The sequence below is a fragment of the Chroicocephalus ridibundus genome, chromosome 6, assembly GCF_963924245.1.
Source record: "Chroicocephalus ridibundus chromosome 6, bChrRid1.1, whole genome shotgun sequence".
Taxonomy (NCBI): Eukaryota; Metazoa; Chordata; class Aves; order Charadriiformes; family Laridae; genus Chroicocephalus; species Chroicocephalus ridibundus.
In genome coordinates this window covers 70149202-70163724 of record NC_086289.1, presented here as the reverse complement: position 1 = coordinate 70163724, position 14523 = coordinate 70149202, and the positions used below count along the sequence as shown (strand labels likewise).

At 38.3% G+C, this 14523-nt stretch overlaps 1 protein-coding gene across 1 annotated transcript in view; it reads right to left on the bottom strand.

Moving 5' to 3' along the window:
- Nucleotides 1-14316, bottom strand: part of SERPINI1 (serpin family I member 1) — a 48468-nt gene extending 34152 nt beyond the window's left edge. Inside the window, exon 1 of the mRNA XM_063338817.1 lies at nucleotides 14189-14316. The gene's annotated coding sequence lies outside the window, so the exon portion shown is untranslated. The remainder of the gene's footprint in view (nucleotides 1-14188) is intronic.
- Nucleotides 14317-14523: the final 207 nt, after the last annotated feature.

Here is a 14523-nt window from a genome sequence, read left to right as displayed (position 1 = left end):
TAGCCAGAAGAATACACCCAAGGAAATGGAAGAATAACTAGTCGTCCATAAAATGTTTTAAGTTACAGCTATCGTGGACAGTACAAACAGTATTTGAAGGCACCTACAAAGTACTTTGATTATTAGAAGTAGTTCGGCTATTGGAAGTGATGACAATCATGTGAAATTATACATGCGTCTTGATACCAGGCAGGCACATAAATGCTAGCTGTGACTTGTTACTTTTGCCAACAAGTCAACTCCTTCATATTAGGGTAAGTATTTACATTTCCTGTGTCGCAAATATGTTTATCCTTAGCTTATATGAGCATACGACCTTGTCAAACAGAGATTCTACAGGCACATCTAGAATCATTAAGCTTGTCTGAATCTGTTTCAGAGATGTGCAGCGACATCCATATTTCAATCTGCACAAACATTAGTAACAAAGTTATGGGATTTTATCACCATCTGTCAATTATGGAGTCACTGCCTTCTGGAGCAGGAAACTTTGAGGTTAGTTTTATCAGAAAGCAGCACAACAACAACATATCAAGTACTGGGGCATTTAAACCTCTAGTATATGGTGACTAAGACAAAGAAGAGTCATTCTATAAGAAGTGTTTGGACCATACTAAAACTTTGCACTCCAAGACACAGCAAAGCATGCCCCTCAGGATTCTTCATGCCTATTTTTTAAGTGACCCCATAACACCATCAGCTTCTAGAAAACCTGAACGGAAAATGGAATGAAAACTTTTATACTGATAATTTCTACCATTAAATCCCAAATGTTTTTAAACTTTCATGGAGCTTGGCACCAAGTCACTAACCTGCTGAGGCAATTATGCAAGCCGAAGTTGTCTTAATTGAGCTTCCTCAAGCATAACCCCTCAGCTCCAATTAAAAAATTAAAAGAGATGCCGAGAAGCCATGTCCAAAATACTTAAATTTGAATAGCTTAAAGCAAACATCTAAATCCATGTCAACAATTAAGAAAAGGTAGTCTTACTTCAAAAAACACTACTGTAAGGCCTGCAATTGTGACGATCCATATAAGATTTCTCTATTTGTTTCTTCTGTCTACAAGAAAAAAATTTTAGAAATTTTTTGGCACAGTGCTTTTATTTGTGACAGCTACAATGTGCCCCACAAAGTAAAAGCTATAAATAAGAGAACACAAAACAAACAAGCTCTGTGAAGGAGAAAATTTGAGGTATTACAGAATTTGTGGATTCTAAATGCCCAGGACTGGAGGTGTGCATGTAGCCCTTCTAAGAAAGTCAAAGCAGCCTGACTGGGGAGAGCTTCAAGGCTAGAGACTGAAATAAAACATTGGATCTGCATTCAACAGAGCAGAAGTCAAGTCCCATAGAAGCAGCTTAATCTGGCACAGATTGTTTTTTTTTAAAATATATTATATTTATGTTTCATTGAGGGTTGTCAGCCCTGGACACCACTCTGAATGCGGTCACTCCCAGGCACATTGGTCTTGAGGTGAAGATGTTGACCTTGATTCACTATAGAAAAGGGTAAAACTGGCTGAAAGAATCAGAAAGAATCAGTGTGCTTCATTTCAGAAGCATCAGTTATGCTTCTTTTGATTTTAGACAGCTTTCTGTGTATGCTATATAACTAAAAAATTAAAACTTAATATACCATCAAAACAGTGCCTGGATCTCAACTTCTTTGTTTCACTTTTTTTTTTTCTTTTGCAATAAGTTTAAAACTTGGGGCATCTTCTTCAATTCAGAAGTGAAATACCTGGATTTCCCAGAAGAACAGAGCAAGACACAAACAGAAAGGTCCAAACAGGTGCCTCAAAGTTCCCATACCTTAGACCCACCAGCCCAGCACTGGGAACCTCCTCTTAGGACTGATTTTACTGTGGAAGGAGGGACAACGCCCAGACACAGGAGGTGATGTTCATCTTAGTCAGAGGCTCTCAAGAGCCAATTCTGCCAAGTTCTCTTCTGGGATTTTTTTTCTTTTGAATGAACAGGCCAACGTAATACTCCAGTCACAGTCCAACCATCTAGGGAAGATATCCTAAATGAGGCCGTAGCACTATTTTTTCTCCCTCAGATCTCCTTAGGGTGGTTTGGGAACGGAAGGGAAAGGAAGGGTGTGATCCAATTCTGCAGCAGTTGTTTTCTATCAGATGCAGCAGAGAGCACACACTGCAATCAGTTATTTTAGATACAAGAACTTCTTGCCCGCTCTTGCATGTACTGCGAATTCCCTTACTCACAATAAGTCACATTTCTGTTATGTTACTGTGAAATTCAGTTGATCAGCAAGCTCCCAGAAGCAAACTCCCAACTATAATTTAATTAAAAGGGCAGTAGCTAAGTTTCACCATATGCAACTGCCAGATGCAATCATTGCTGTTTAAGTCTAAAGGCGATATTACTGCATGTACTGGAGCGTAGTTTTATAAGTGATGAAAGCTGTCACTTATGTCACAGATACCGCTGTAATGCATTATGATATTACAGTTTCACCAGAACCAAAAAATATTAATAATACATTTTGTGAAAGCATTTACAGCAAGTGAGTTTGGAATACAATGTTTTAAGTGCCATACACTTTCTCTTGCAACTTCATATTTATGCATAAAGTCACTTGAGATATGTTAAACTCTATACTTTTCCTGGCATTATATAAGCGCTCATAGCTAATTTTAAACCTTCAAAAGTTGGAGGACTGAAGGACACAACTAATTAGGGATAAACAAAAACAGAACAGGAGCCCTTCACTATTTGGTGATTCACAGGAATATGGAATACTGCATCAGAAGTACCTTAAAATTGCGTCTCTTTGGAGGAGACTTGCTGAATGCATTTCAAAAGCCAACCAACCAACTCAGGAAAACTTTTAAAGGTGTCTAATAAAATGCAATGAAGAATGATAATCTTTAAATCACCCCAAAATAACTAAATAGACAAGGTCTGTATTAGCTGTGAAACAGCATTTCAAAAGTTCAAAGCAGAAGTTAATTCTTCAATACATTGTTCAGCTTCCTTCACAAGGACTTCAGAAGAAAAAAGATCAGGCTACGGATATAACTACGTCAAGAAGATGAAGAAAGTTAATTAAAATGTGTCAGGATTTCAGAGAAGGAGTCTATCACTTCATAAACTGAATGCAAGTGTGACATACAAACCAGCTCGCTTTCCTACCAAACAATATTGGCTTCAGACTTGCAATCAACATTGGGCTGCATTTACATTTAGGTAATGTCACTATTGCCAAGAGAGTTATTATTCACTTATGTTAATGCTACTTAGATCAGAATTAGTTTCTTACAGTACAGTAATAAGATATACAGATTGATTTAGAAAAAAACCCAGAACAATTAACCCTAGCCTTAAAAGTAGATGTTATACCCTGATTAATTACAAACAGCAATTCATCATTACAAGGATTGTTATTTATAATGCACAGACACTGTTCTCTAACACTTCTCAGCTTTATATTCTGTTTCTGTACAGAAGATGCAAGATTGCAGCAGCCGCAGCCACTGGTGAGCTTCCAGCCAGCTACAATTACGCTTAGAAGCAACTGCATGTATCAGACAGACTGTCATGACAGCCGCAAGTCCTGACAGCCAGCAACAGAAGGGTATTGAACGCTGGCCCAGGCTAACCCTGGAGCACAGCAGCATGCCAGCAGAGATCCCCCAGCCACCCCGCCAGCCCTGGCACCTTCCGAGCTGGCAGCTGCTCGGGAGCCAGCCAGGGGACCGCGCTGGCAGAGGTGGCCAGGCCATTACCATCCAGTTAATAGAGCTGTCCTGGCACAGCAGCTGAGGCTGGACAAGACCTATGAAAGGCGGTTCTTAAAACCAGTTGAAAGGGCTGTTTTGGCAAGTGTGCTGATGACCAACAGAGCCACAGTTGATACGAAAATCAAAATGAAAACAGCCTGTAAAGCTGGTTTTGCACAAAAACTTCAGAGACAAAAGGATGAGAAAGAAGAGTCGCTCAGAGGGTCTTTACTTCTGAAGCAGCAAAATGGAGTCAATGAACAAGTATATCTCATCAAAATCAGTAACACTGAGAGAAAAATTTAGCACTGCTATGTAAGCTTCACCACTTCAAATATTTCTCTAAGATAACAGCATAACATCTGTTACAAAATAAAAGACTTTTTTTTTTTTTCCTAAAAGCTACAGAATAATCTGGATGCCAAATTCAGTTACCAGCAGGATTTTTCACTCTGTATTTCACACAGTGGAAAACTCCAAACAAGGCATATGATAAGAATTTTTTTTTTTTTTTTTTTTTTTTACGTGAAGAATGCTGATCACTGATCTTCCCAGAGGAGTGAGAAGCATGGGAAGACCACATGGAGAAGAAAATTAAACTTCTCCTTCCTCCTGCCCTAAGGCCACTTCCAATTCTTGCCTCTTAGGCATCAGCATCATTGCTATCTGCTCTGCTAGTAGTTTTTATATATTTTTCAAATATTTTCATTTGTCCCTCTTATCTCCATGATTTCTTCAATTCCAGAACTCCAATTTTATGTTTGCATCTCTGCAAATATCTTTTTAAAAAACTATGGAAACCAGACAGGGCATTTGCGCGATTACAGACACCAATACAGGCAACTGATCAACTCACACAGCATCTAGACAGGAGGGAAAATCAGCTAGCATGACATAGCAGACAGAATCGCCCCTAAAATTCTCACTTTTTTTCTCCATGTCATCATTCAAGTCCTTCCTCCCTCTTGCTTCTTCATAAGCATCCATGAACTTACCAACTCAAGAAAAAAGAAAAAAAAAGGGAACAGCAGTAGCCCCATGCTGCTCAAACTGGGTGAGCTGGCAGGGCTACGAATACAAGAAGTGAACTCAGCGCCCTGCATGTGTTACTGAAATAGTTCAGAGCCAATATTTGGAACAGCAGCAGTTTCAAGGGATAAATAGGAAATTTAGAAATGGAAAGAGAAAGGCACAGAGGAAAAAAACCAGTCCCTGCTGTGCAGGTATCTTATCCACAACTGAAGATATGCAACAATCAAAGAAATGCAGCTTCTTCAGTTAGAGGCAAAAAACAAGACTCATTTTACTTGGAGGAAAAAAAAAGGAAAAAAAACAACAAAGAAAATACTTGCATTTTTTTTCTAATAGTTTTGTTTATTCTGGCCTTGGAGACCTATAGCTGCTGATATGTCCCTCTTGGCTCACCATGGATGAAACAGCTCAGTTTAGAGTCCAGTAGTCAAGCTGCGACTGGAAGGTGGAAACCAGCCTTGAAGTGTGCTTCTGCGGATCACTGTTCAAGCCTCATTGGTTTGTGTTTATGAGAACTGACGCTGTTCCAAGTATCCTCTCCATGATGAGCCATTTAAACAACACATGTAGGGAGCTGAATTTGTCTTAATCTTGCTTATTCTTCCACACAGAGAAGTTTGTATCATGTTAGATTTGATTCTAAATGCTAAAGCAATTCACGTGAACAAGAGCAATCATGAAGCACTGAAGAAACAATCCATTTCTGTTGTTCACTGGCTCACATCTGTATAATCTCCCTGTGGTTATATGAACACATTTGTGGTATGTTGTACAGAGGGTGTTTGGGGTTTTTTTTGTTTGGTTGGTTTGTGGTTTTCATGGCTTTGGTTTAAGATTTTTAAATGGGTTTTTATAATTCAAAGAGTCCAATACCTTACAGAAAGTAATCAAGTCACTTCCAACATCCAGAATGAAAAATGAGAGTTCAAACCTCATTGTTTCCCCCTCCCAAAAACAGAATACCTGTTTTCCAGTAAGTCTTAGGTGTTTCCTCTAGGATTTCCTATGGCAAGTTAATATTAATTCTACTTTTTGTTAGAGACTATAATACTACTCCCATTTTTGTATTACTAGCTATGATTCATGCGCGTCTAATATTTTACATTGGTGGGTTATATACACATTCTTATTAAAAATTAGGTTAATCTTTTTTAATTAGCTTGGCTTTGAAAAACTAAATAGGCTAACCTCAATTCTTCTGCCTGTATATAAGATGCCAATTTTCAGGCTTTCCACAAGTTATCTTATTGTGAAGTTGTTAAATAGGCAAGGTGGACAGCTGTACCTCAAAGCAAAGAACTTAGACCCAGTTTGTACCATCCAGTTCCATTAATATAGCCACAGCAGAAAAGATATTTTAATTTTCAATCAATATCTCAGCAGCAGACTCATTAGCCAACAATCAACTAGCCTTGCCTCATAAGACCTTCTGGAGCTGGTGCAGCTGTATGAGAAGTGTTGCCCAAAGCGTGCACATTTTTTTAGTTATACACCACAAAACAGCTATTCTGTTGAATCCAAATACACCTCAAAGTGTAAATGGGCAAAAGCTCATCTCTAATCACACAAAGAATCTGTTAATCCTTGAAGAAGTACACAGAGATCAACTGTATGCTTTGTGTAAACTAGACTGTATACCTCAGCCACCTCTAGCTTATCATCAGATAAAGTTTATCACTGTGATACGCGAGATACTGTTCGACATTATGTCTAGCTCACCTCTTAGAGGAGAAAAGCAGGCATGGTGGTAGAATGTAAAGGGGTAACATTACCACCTAAATTTCTTTCTAAATTTATTTCTTCTTGTTCAAAGTCATCCAAGGCAGAAGACAAGGGCTCTTTTAAGTGAAGAACAATGCTCAAAGATTAGTTGTTTTAAGCAGTAAACTGCCTAAGCAGGTGAAAGCAGCTCAACTGTATAAAGTGTCCTGTTTGACATTCAATGGCATGGATTTCTACATGGCTTAAAAAGCAAACAGTAATCAGCCAAGACATCAGCTTCGTGCTTGTTTTCATAAAAATATAGGGAAGCCAATAGCAAACAACAAACCTTAAACAGGGCACATGCCTTTTCTAGCTCCCAAAGCCTGCAGTAACTGAGTCTATTAATAATAATGGAATAAAAATTCACTACACATTTTTTTCCCAATGCTAAATTAAAAAGCTAGACTTTAAACAATCCAGTCTTCACTGTATATAGAGTTGTAATATTCACATATTTATTGTGGCTACTAAATACAATAATAATGATGTCAAACATGACCACGCACTTGCCCAGGTAAGACTTAAATTTATGTCTCTATATAGCCAGAAATTAATAGCCTAACATTTGTTTTCCCATGATTCATGGGGTTTCAGGAATTATTATGATGTACTAGGAGGCGCAATGAAAGGCCTAGTAAAATAATGGATTAAGAAAACTCTCAGTACAGCAGAACTTGAAAACACACTTATCACAGCTGTAATTACAAGCCTGAATGGCCAGAGCTGATCCCCAACCTCAAACACTGCTTACACTCCCATTCAATGACTCTGCATTAGGAAAAAAATCTTTACTGTGGGTTTATTAAACAAACATTTCCTTGTACTTGTTTTAAAGGTTCTACTAGTTTAACCTGTTTTTATAGAAAGAATCAGACCACGACATTACAAAATTAGAGCACTAACTACCTCAAAGTCCTCAGGTTGTTCAGTTTTTCATAGGTCTCGCCACTGTCTTCTTGCTGAACTGCTTCAGGAAGGAAACTGCAACCATATTCACCTGCTATTTGACATCAGCAACTCACCATTCCCTCTAACAATTGCTGAGATTACTTTATCCAGGAATGAATCTTAGAAGTTCTTCCCTGTAACATCCTGATTAAACTGTGGATGTCTCAGATAATGCATTTGGTTTATGATATTGCTAATGAATTGTCAAAGAGGTCCAGATGGTTACTGTGAAACAAAAACAGTACCTTTCAAAAAGCAGAAGTATTTTCTATGTCCAAGTAATTTTCTCCTAAGCTTGACTGTGACACCAGTCTAGCACCTGCCTCAACTAATTGTAAAGAATACAATTCTTCAAGGCAGGTGCTTATTTTTTAGTTGGACTAACAATGATGCCAGTTGAGGCAGCCAAGTATAAAAAGCTCAGATTTTGTCAGTTGGAGATGTTTTGTTTCAGTCTCTATCTTTGATATCAATCACGCAGGGAGAAGGAAAAAAAGGAATTAAAATACTATTCTGATTGTGTACACACAGTGGATGGGACAAGAAGTCTCAAACCGTAGTAACAAAATGTCAGGCTGGACTTTAACAATAGCATTTTGCTTGCAAAGACAACAACGATCTGGAATAGGTTGCCTGGGGAGGTCTCTCGATCTACCCATATCCACCAGATCCCTTAAAGAAGGTTAGACAAGCACGTCAGGAGTCAAGAGACACTTTACTGTGACTTGGGAAAGCAGATGAACTAGAGGAGCAAGTTTCAAAGTTCCTTGTATACAGCATACATTTTCTCCATCCTCCATGTTCTGAAAAAGACACAGGTACATACATGTATACATACACATGTACATCCCCACCTGTACACATTCTATGGCCCCCTTTTAAGAACCATAAAACTATGTACCTCTCAAATACAGAAACCCAGTGCTGACAAGGACCTTATCAACCTAACGAATAATGAATAACCTACCTAATGATCTCACATAGAAGATGCATGAGAGGGAAAGCAAGAGAAAGAAGACTATATAAACCTGCTCACGATCTATGTTCGACGCAAAATGAAACAACCGTTAAGGGAAAGCCAAGAAAGGCCCAGCTCAAAATCTCTTTTGGTTCAATGATTTTGAAATTTTTTGGCCAAGCAGGCAAGTAAAGTTCACATCTCTGTTCTGTATCAGGTATGGAAACACAGAAGTAGTCACCGTTTTGAGTTTTACGGCTGGCATATAAATCCCATGAGGAACCAAATTCTGTTCACTATCTTTGCTTTTATTTAAAAGGCCTAAAAGATTATGGATTTTTTCCCTTAGCTTGAACTAATATTACAAAAAAGTTAATTACACAACAAAATTATGTATTTAATGTCCCAGGGCCAAGTCCCCATATGTCCACAGGGAGCATTAATAAACATGATTTATCTCACTTTACAAAAGTTGTGATTACCATTTTTCAATAACTGAAGCTATAAGCAACCTGATACTTCTCATACCTTATGAAATTGAACCAAAATGGCAAAGCCTATTTGAATTTAGTTCAAATGCTAGTTTATTGTGAACATGTTCTCTTTTTGTTCCTATATGTAACATCAAAATTCAGGGCTGGATTTCTGAGAGTCCAGCGCACCACGGCTCATCTGAGAACAAACAGAAGCAGCCAAGCACATGTGATACCAAGCCTCTATTTTGATGCCTAAATGAGAGGTAAATATTCCAGGGTAAAAAAACCAAACAAAATGAACACAAAAAAATGTACGCCTGCTTATTTTCAGAATCATTAAACTTAGACTATAAGTAGAAATGCATTTCAGTTATTGAACACATGGGAAGTATTTAAGAAGCTTCCTCTATGGAATAGAAAACTTCACAGTACTAGATATTTCTAGTCCAAGACCCATTAAAGTCAATTCACAGACTTTGATTCTATCATATTTTGCACATATGAAATCTGCATGCATGCATTAAAAACCTTCCTTAAGTTCATAAAATTCTTTTTTTGTAATAAAAAATGTAAAGTCTTTTTGAGGAGAACATAACCTTACTGCAACTGCAATCCAACATACAAAGTTGAAAGACTCAAAATGAAGATCTTTGGTTGCTGATACAGGAGGAATTTAGAGATAGAACAGGCATTTTGTTTTCAAATACAAGAGACCAGCAATAAAAGAATAAATGCTGAAACCACCTTGATATGTAATAATACAAAACCCATTGCCACTTGGTGTTTTTACCTCAGGAACCTGATGCCTTTGTTACGGGTTATTGATATTCTGCTTCTGAACTGCTACTGAATTACCACCAAGCTGTCAGCTCCCATTCAAATACTGGCCTGCTGCATCTTTCTTATTTTGAAGACAGACAAAATAGTTACAAATTGGTATGTATCACTGTAGACTAGCAAACCCTAATATTTCAATTATGAGTGAAAGTGGAGAGATTTCTACAAAGGAAACAAAATCGGTAACTTTTCTTGCCATACAGACATGATGGCTACAGTATAATTTAACATAAAAGTTTATGAACTGTGTGCTAAATTATCTTCAAGTATAAGTCTTCCAACAAAATACACGTATCATCAGCCTTTGATAGGCTTAGTTTGATGCAGAAACATGCTATCAACTCATCAGTTAATCACTTCCAACATATCAGAATATAGGAAGGTCTAAATAACAACTTACACAGCATTATTAGTGCTTGCAATCCCTGTTTGCATTATCAGATATAATAATGTTATGATTTTTGAAAGGCATTTTTACCACATAAAGGCTACTGCTAATATCACTATCCTGGGCCTTATTACTAGAAACTTCTAAAACATAAACAGTTGCTCATCCACTATATGCACACAAGACTGGCCCAAAGTTAAGTCTTATGATTTTAATAGTTATTCAGAATTAAAATATTCAGATTTTTACTCAAAACCAAGAAAAATATCACATTTACACAGAAACAGTTCATCTCAGGTGAATCTGTTTCAGAGGCTACAGCCCAACACTACTCAAGCTTGGAAATATTCTAAAACAAATTTAAAAATGTACCAACAAGAAAAATAAGTGATTTTCCTAAGCATTTCCATAGCTTGCATAAAGACATCAATTACCATAGCTTGTCTTCTAAATTAATGATTCACAGTGATGGATTATTCATGCAAGTCGGCCAGCTGAACATTATACTTTGACTCTGGGGGGAAAGTATAGCATGTCTTAATTAACTATATTTTGTATAAGCCAGAAGACAGTCAGAAAAATTTTATTTCTCTAGTCAATCAGGTAAAATGTAAGAAAATAAAACTAGTCACAATCTAAATTTGAAAAAATCTTCAGAAGTCTCCATCTATAATCCGTATTTAAAGTTAGCTAGCAAGAGCACATTGCTTCAAGTGAGTTCTGTAATGTAGTTCCAAATTGGTGCTTTGTTGAACGAACTGACTTCAGATCTACTCCATTTAAGCATGAAAAAAGATGGACATTTCATGTTAACATGCTGGCTTCTGTCATATGCAAAACCTTGCAAGGCTTCAACGATGGCACAATTTGTTTCAAAAGGACATCAAGTATTTTCACAGCCTTGACTGAAATTCAACTCAACACTGAATTTTTCCATGAGTGAACGATACATTATTATCTCAAATATTTTCTAAACGAATGCTGCATTCTAGCAGCCTGCTTGAACATACATAACATTTATGTGATGTCTATTGATGATATTTGTTCCTTTGATCAGGACAGTGCAAAACACCTCCATAATACAAACAATATCTAGGATTTGCAATTGTTAGCTTTCAAAGTGTTGTTCAATCATTGCACTCAAAGATTTACAAAATAAAAATGGGAAGTCTGTGATAAATGCTGCCATTTATCCTTAGAGTAAGTAATACAAATGATCTAATATCTCTCAAAATCTATACCAAGCTGCTCTAGGACAGCAAAGACCGCCATGCCTGATGAATTATACGACCACCTAGTTGCTTACATGGCTTATATACAATACATTAAGGTTGTTAAAAGTATCAATCACATTCAAATAGACTTTTACCTTTTAACGAACTAATACTCAGATGCCTCACACTCTTTACTGGATTTTGTTTTATGAGTAGGAAGAGTCTGTTTCTATTTTCATTTTATATTGGAGAAACGCAGGTTAAGTATAGGTTAAATGACTTGTCTACTACCAAAGGATCTGAAAACAAGCAAGCTCTTTTTTCTTCTTCCTTTAAAACTATCTTATCAATTGGTGTTGCCTTCTCTGAGCTCCCAGGACAACCCTAGAGCCTTAAAAAGTTTCATTTTGTCCTTGTTCTCTTGGTGCTTCAGCATTATTTCTGGGGATTCTTCTAAAGCCCTACAATTCCTAAGGAATTAACTAATAAATCAAAGATAAGGTAGTAACATAGATATGGATTAGGAAAGGATGGCGAGTATCAATTAAATTAGTCTCTACCAATCCTGAAATGACAAATTGTGGGAACACATACTATCATAGATTTGTCTCTATAGGGCTTTCACTACAGGTAAAGATGATACTGTATGAGACCTAGCTCCTAGTAACAATTCTTATATGCAGATTTGAATTTATGTTGCTTTCCTCTCCTTACAAATACAAGATATGCTACTGTTCTTGTTGAGCAATATGCTTCCATCACTTCAAGATTTTATTTTCATTGTGACTGAGTGGAGGTTTTTCCTCTTGAAGCTAAAGGCTATTTTGCTGTCACTTCATATATGAAGACCTGGTATCAGTTATGTCAAATTCACAAGTGTACTGTGTTTTGATATTGTATGCACATTTTCCTCCCTCACATTCCTATATGAAAAATTACTAATGGCATTTTTTCGCTTCGTGCATATCATCCCCTCAAAATAAATCTATTTACAGTCAATTTGTTTCTTACTCATTTTCATGGATATGTTCTCTATACACCCTGCTGCTCTATATCCCCCATAATTAGACATTTCTCCTTGCTTGTTTTTCTGATATTTGTTTTCCTCAGTATCTTCTTGTAGATCTAATAACCTGCCTTCTTTAGTATTTCAGCACGTGCATGGTAGGGAGAGCAGATGGAAACTGCCAGTTACAGATGACACCAAGTAGCTTCTGTGCAAGCAGAGACTCCAAAAGCTCTAAAATCCACAAGGGGTTTTGTACTACCATGACATTTTCTATGCCTCAGAGATGCTGAGGAGGACTAATCAAAGGCACTCTGCTACAGGAAAATGAGAACAAGCATGGTTGTAGCATGCAGTGACTACACAGGTGACAGTGAACTGAGGAGCTGCATTCAGGCATATGCAGCACAGGACATTTCAGAACCTGTCCTCAGGAAGAAGAACAAGAACACTTAGAGCTACAAAGCACCACAAACATTGTTTCAGGCTGCTTAGTCCAAACAGGCATCATCCTTCTACTGAGAATGCCACCTCATGTCTTGCTGAATTCACAATATGTATTTAGAAATGCTCTTTACACACCTGAGGGGCAGTGGGAGATGTGGGAAGAAGTTATTCATCAGCCATTCTCTCATCTCAGGCTTAAAAAAAATAAAAAATATTAAAAAAACACCTCTGGACAAGTTCACATGGGGGTGGGATATTTCACGGACTGCTGTTATTTTCTGCCTAAACTGCTAGAAATAAAACTAACTCCTGTTACCTCTAAAAAGAGAGCCACAGCTAGTACTCCTCACAGTTCTGCTTCCTTACAATGGCATTTTCAGATGGCAGAAGTAATGAGGTGGGCAACGTCCCTTCGAGATTAAAAGGAGCAAAGATTTGTATGCGGACACTGCAGGAGCACAGAGCACCACAGGCGTGGCAGAGGAAACGCCAGAGGACATGGAGGGAGATCTCTATGGTCAGGCCTGAGCATTGAGGGAGAGTGATAGAACAGGCGAGCAGGTAAAGAGGGAAAGTCCAATTCTGATGCAGAGGAATGACCTAAAGCAAAGGCAAAACGTTCCTTCCAGGCTTTCACTACTATCAGTTACGGACAACACAATCCCTATCTGTGATCACAGAATGGTTCAGGTTGGAAAGGACCTGAAAGATCATCTAGTTCCAACCCCCCTGCCCTGAGCAGGGACACCTCCCACCAGACCAGGCTGCTCCAAGCCTCCTCCAGCCTGGCCTTGAACACCTCCAGGGATAGAGCACTGACAACTTCCCTGGGCAACCTGTTCCAGTGCCTCACCACCCTTGCAGTAAAGAATTTCTTCTTGATATCCAATCTAAATCTCTCCTCTTTCAGTTTGAAGCCGTTACCCATGTCCTATCATTACACTCCCTGATAAAAGAATCCCTCCCCATCCTTCCTGTAGGCCCCCTTTAGGTACGGGAAGGCTGCTATAAGGTTTCCTCAGAGCCTTCTCTTCTCCAGGCTGAACAACCCCAACTCTCTCAGCCTGTCCTCATAGCATAGGTGCTCCAGCCCTCCGATCATCTTCGTGGCCCTCCGCTGGACCCGTTCCAATAGGTCCATGTCCTCCTCTCTGGTGAGGACTCCAGAGCTGGATGCAGTACTCCAGGTGGGGTCTCACCAGAGCAGTGGGACAGAATCACTTCCCTCGAGGTCACCACCTCCCTTGGGTCAACATTACTGCAGGATGAAAATGAGATCATAGCAACCAAAACAGTGTTGAATTAAAAGGGTTCAGCTCCACATCTGCTCTGTTTACATTGCAAGCACTAGATGTTGTTCTGTGCAACACCTTGTCTTACTTCTCTTAAGAGATTTTCAGACGCTGCTGTCCTCTTCTTCCCAGCTCCTCAATTTGCAGACCTCTGCTAATAGTTTCTTTGGATAGGGAGAACTGGGAGAACATAAGTGTTCATGAATTCTGTGACAGGACTACTCGTGGCTAGAGACACAAGGGGAAAAAAAGATGGTCCATAGCACAGAGTCGTGAAACAAGATCTTATTTTTCACGCTAGACCACAGAGGTATAGCAGGCACAATAAACATGAAACTAAAAGTCTTTTCTCTGTCACCTTCAACTTGAACATCAGCTTTGTCAAATATTATCTGAACATTTATTTTAGAAGT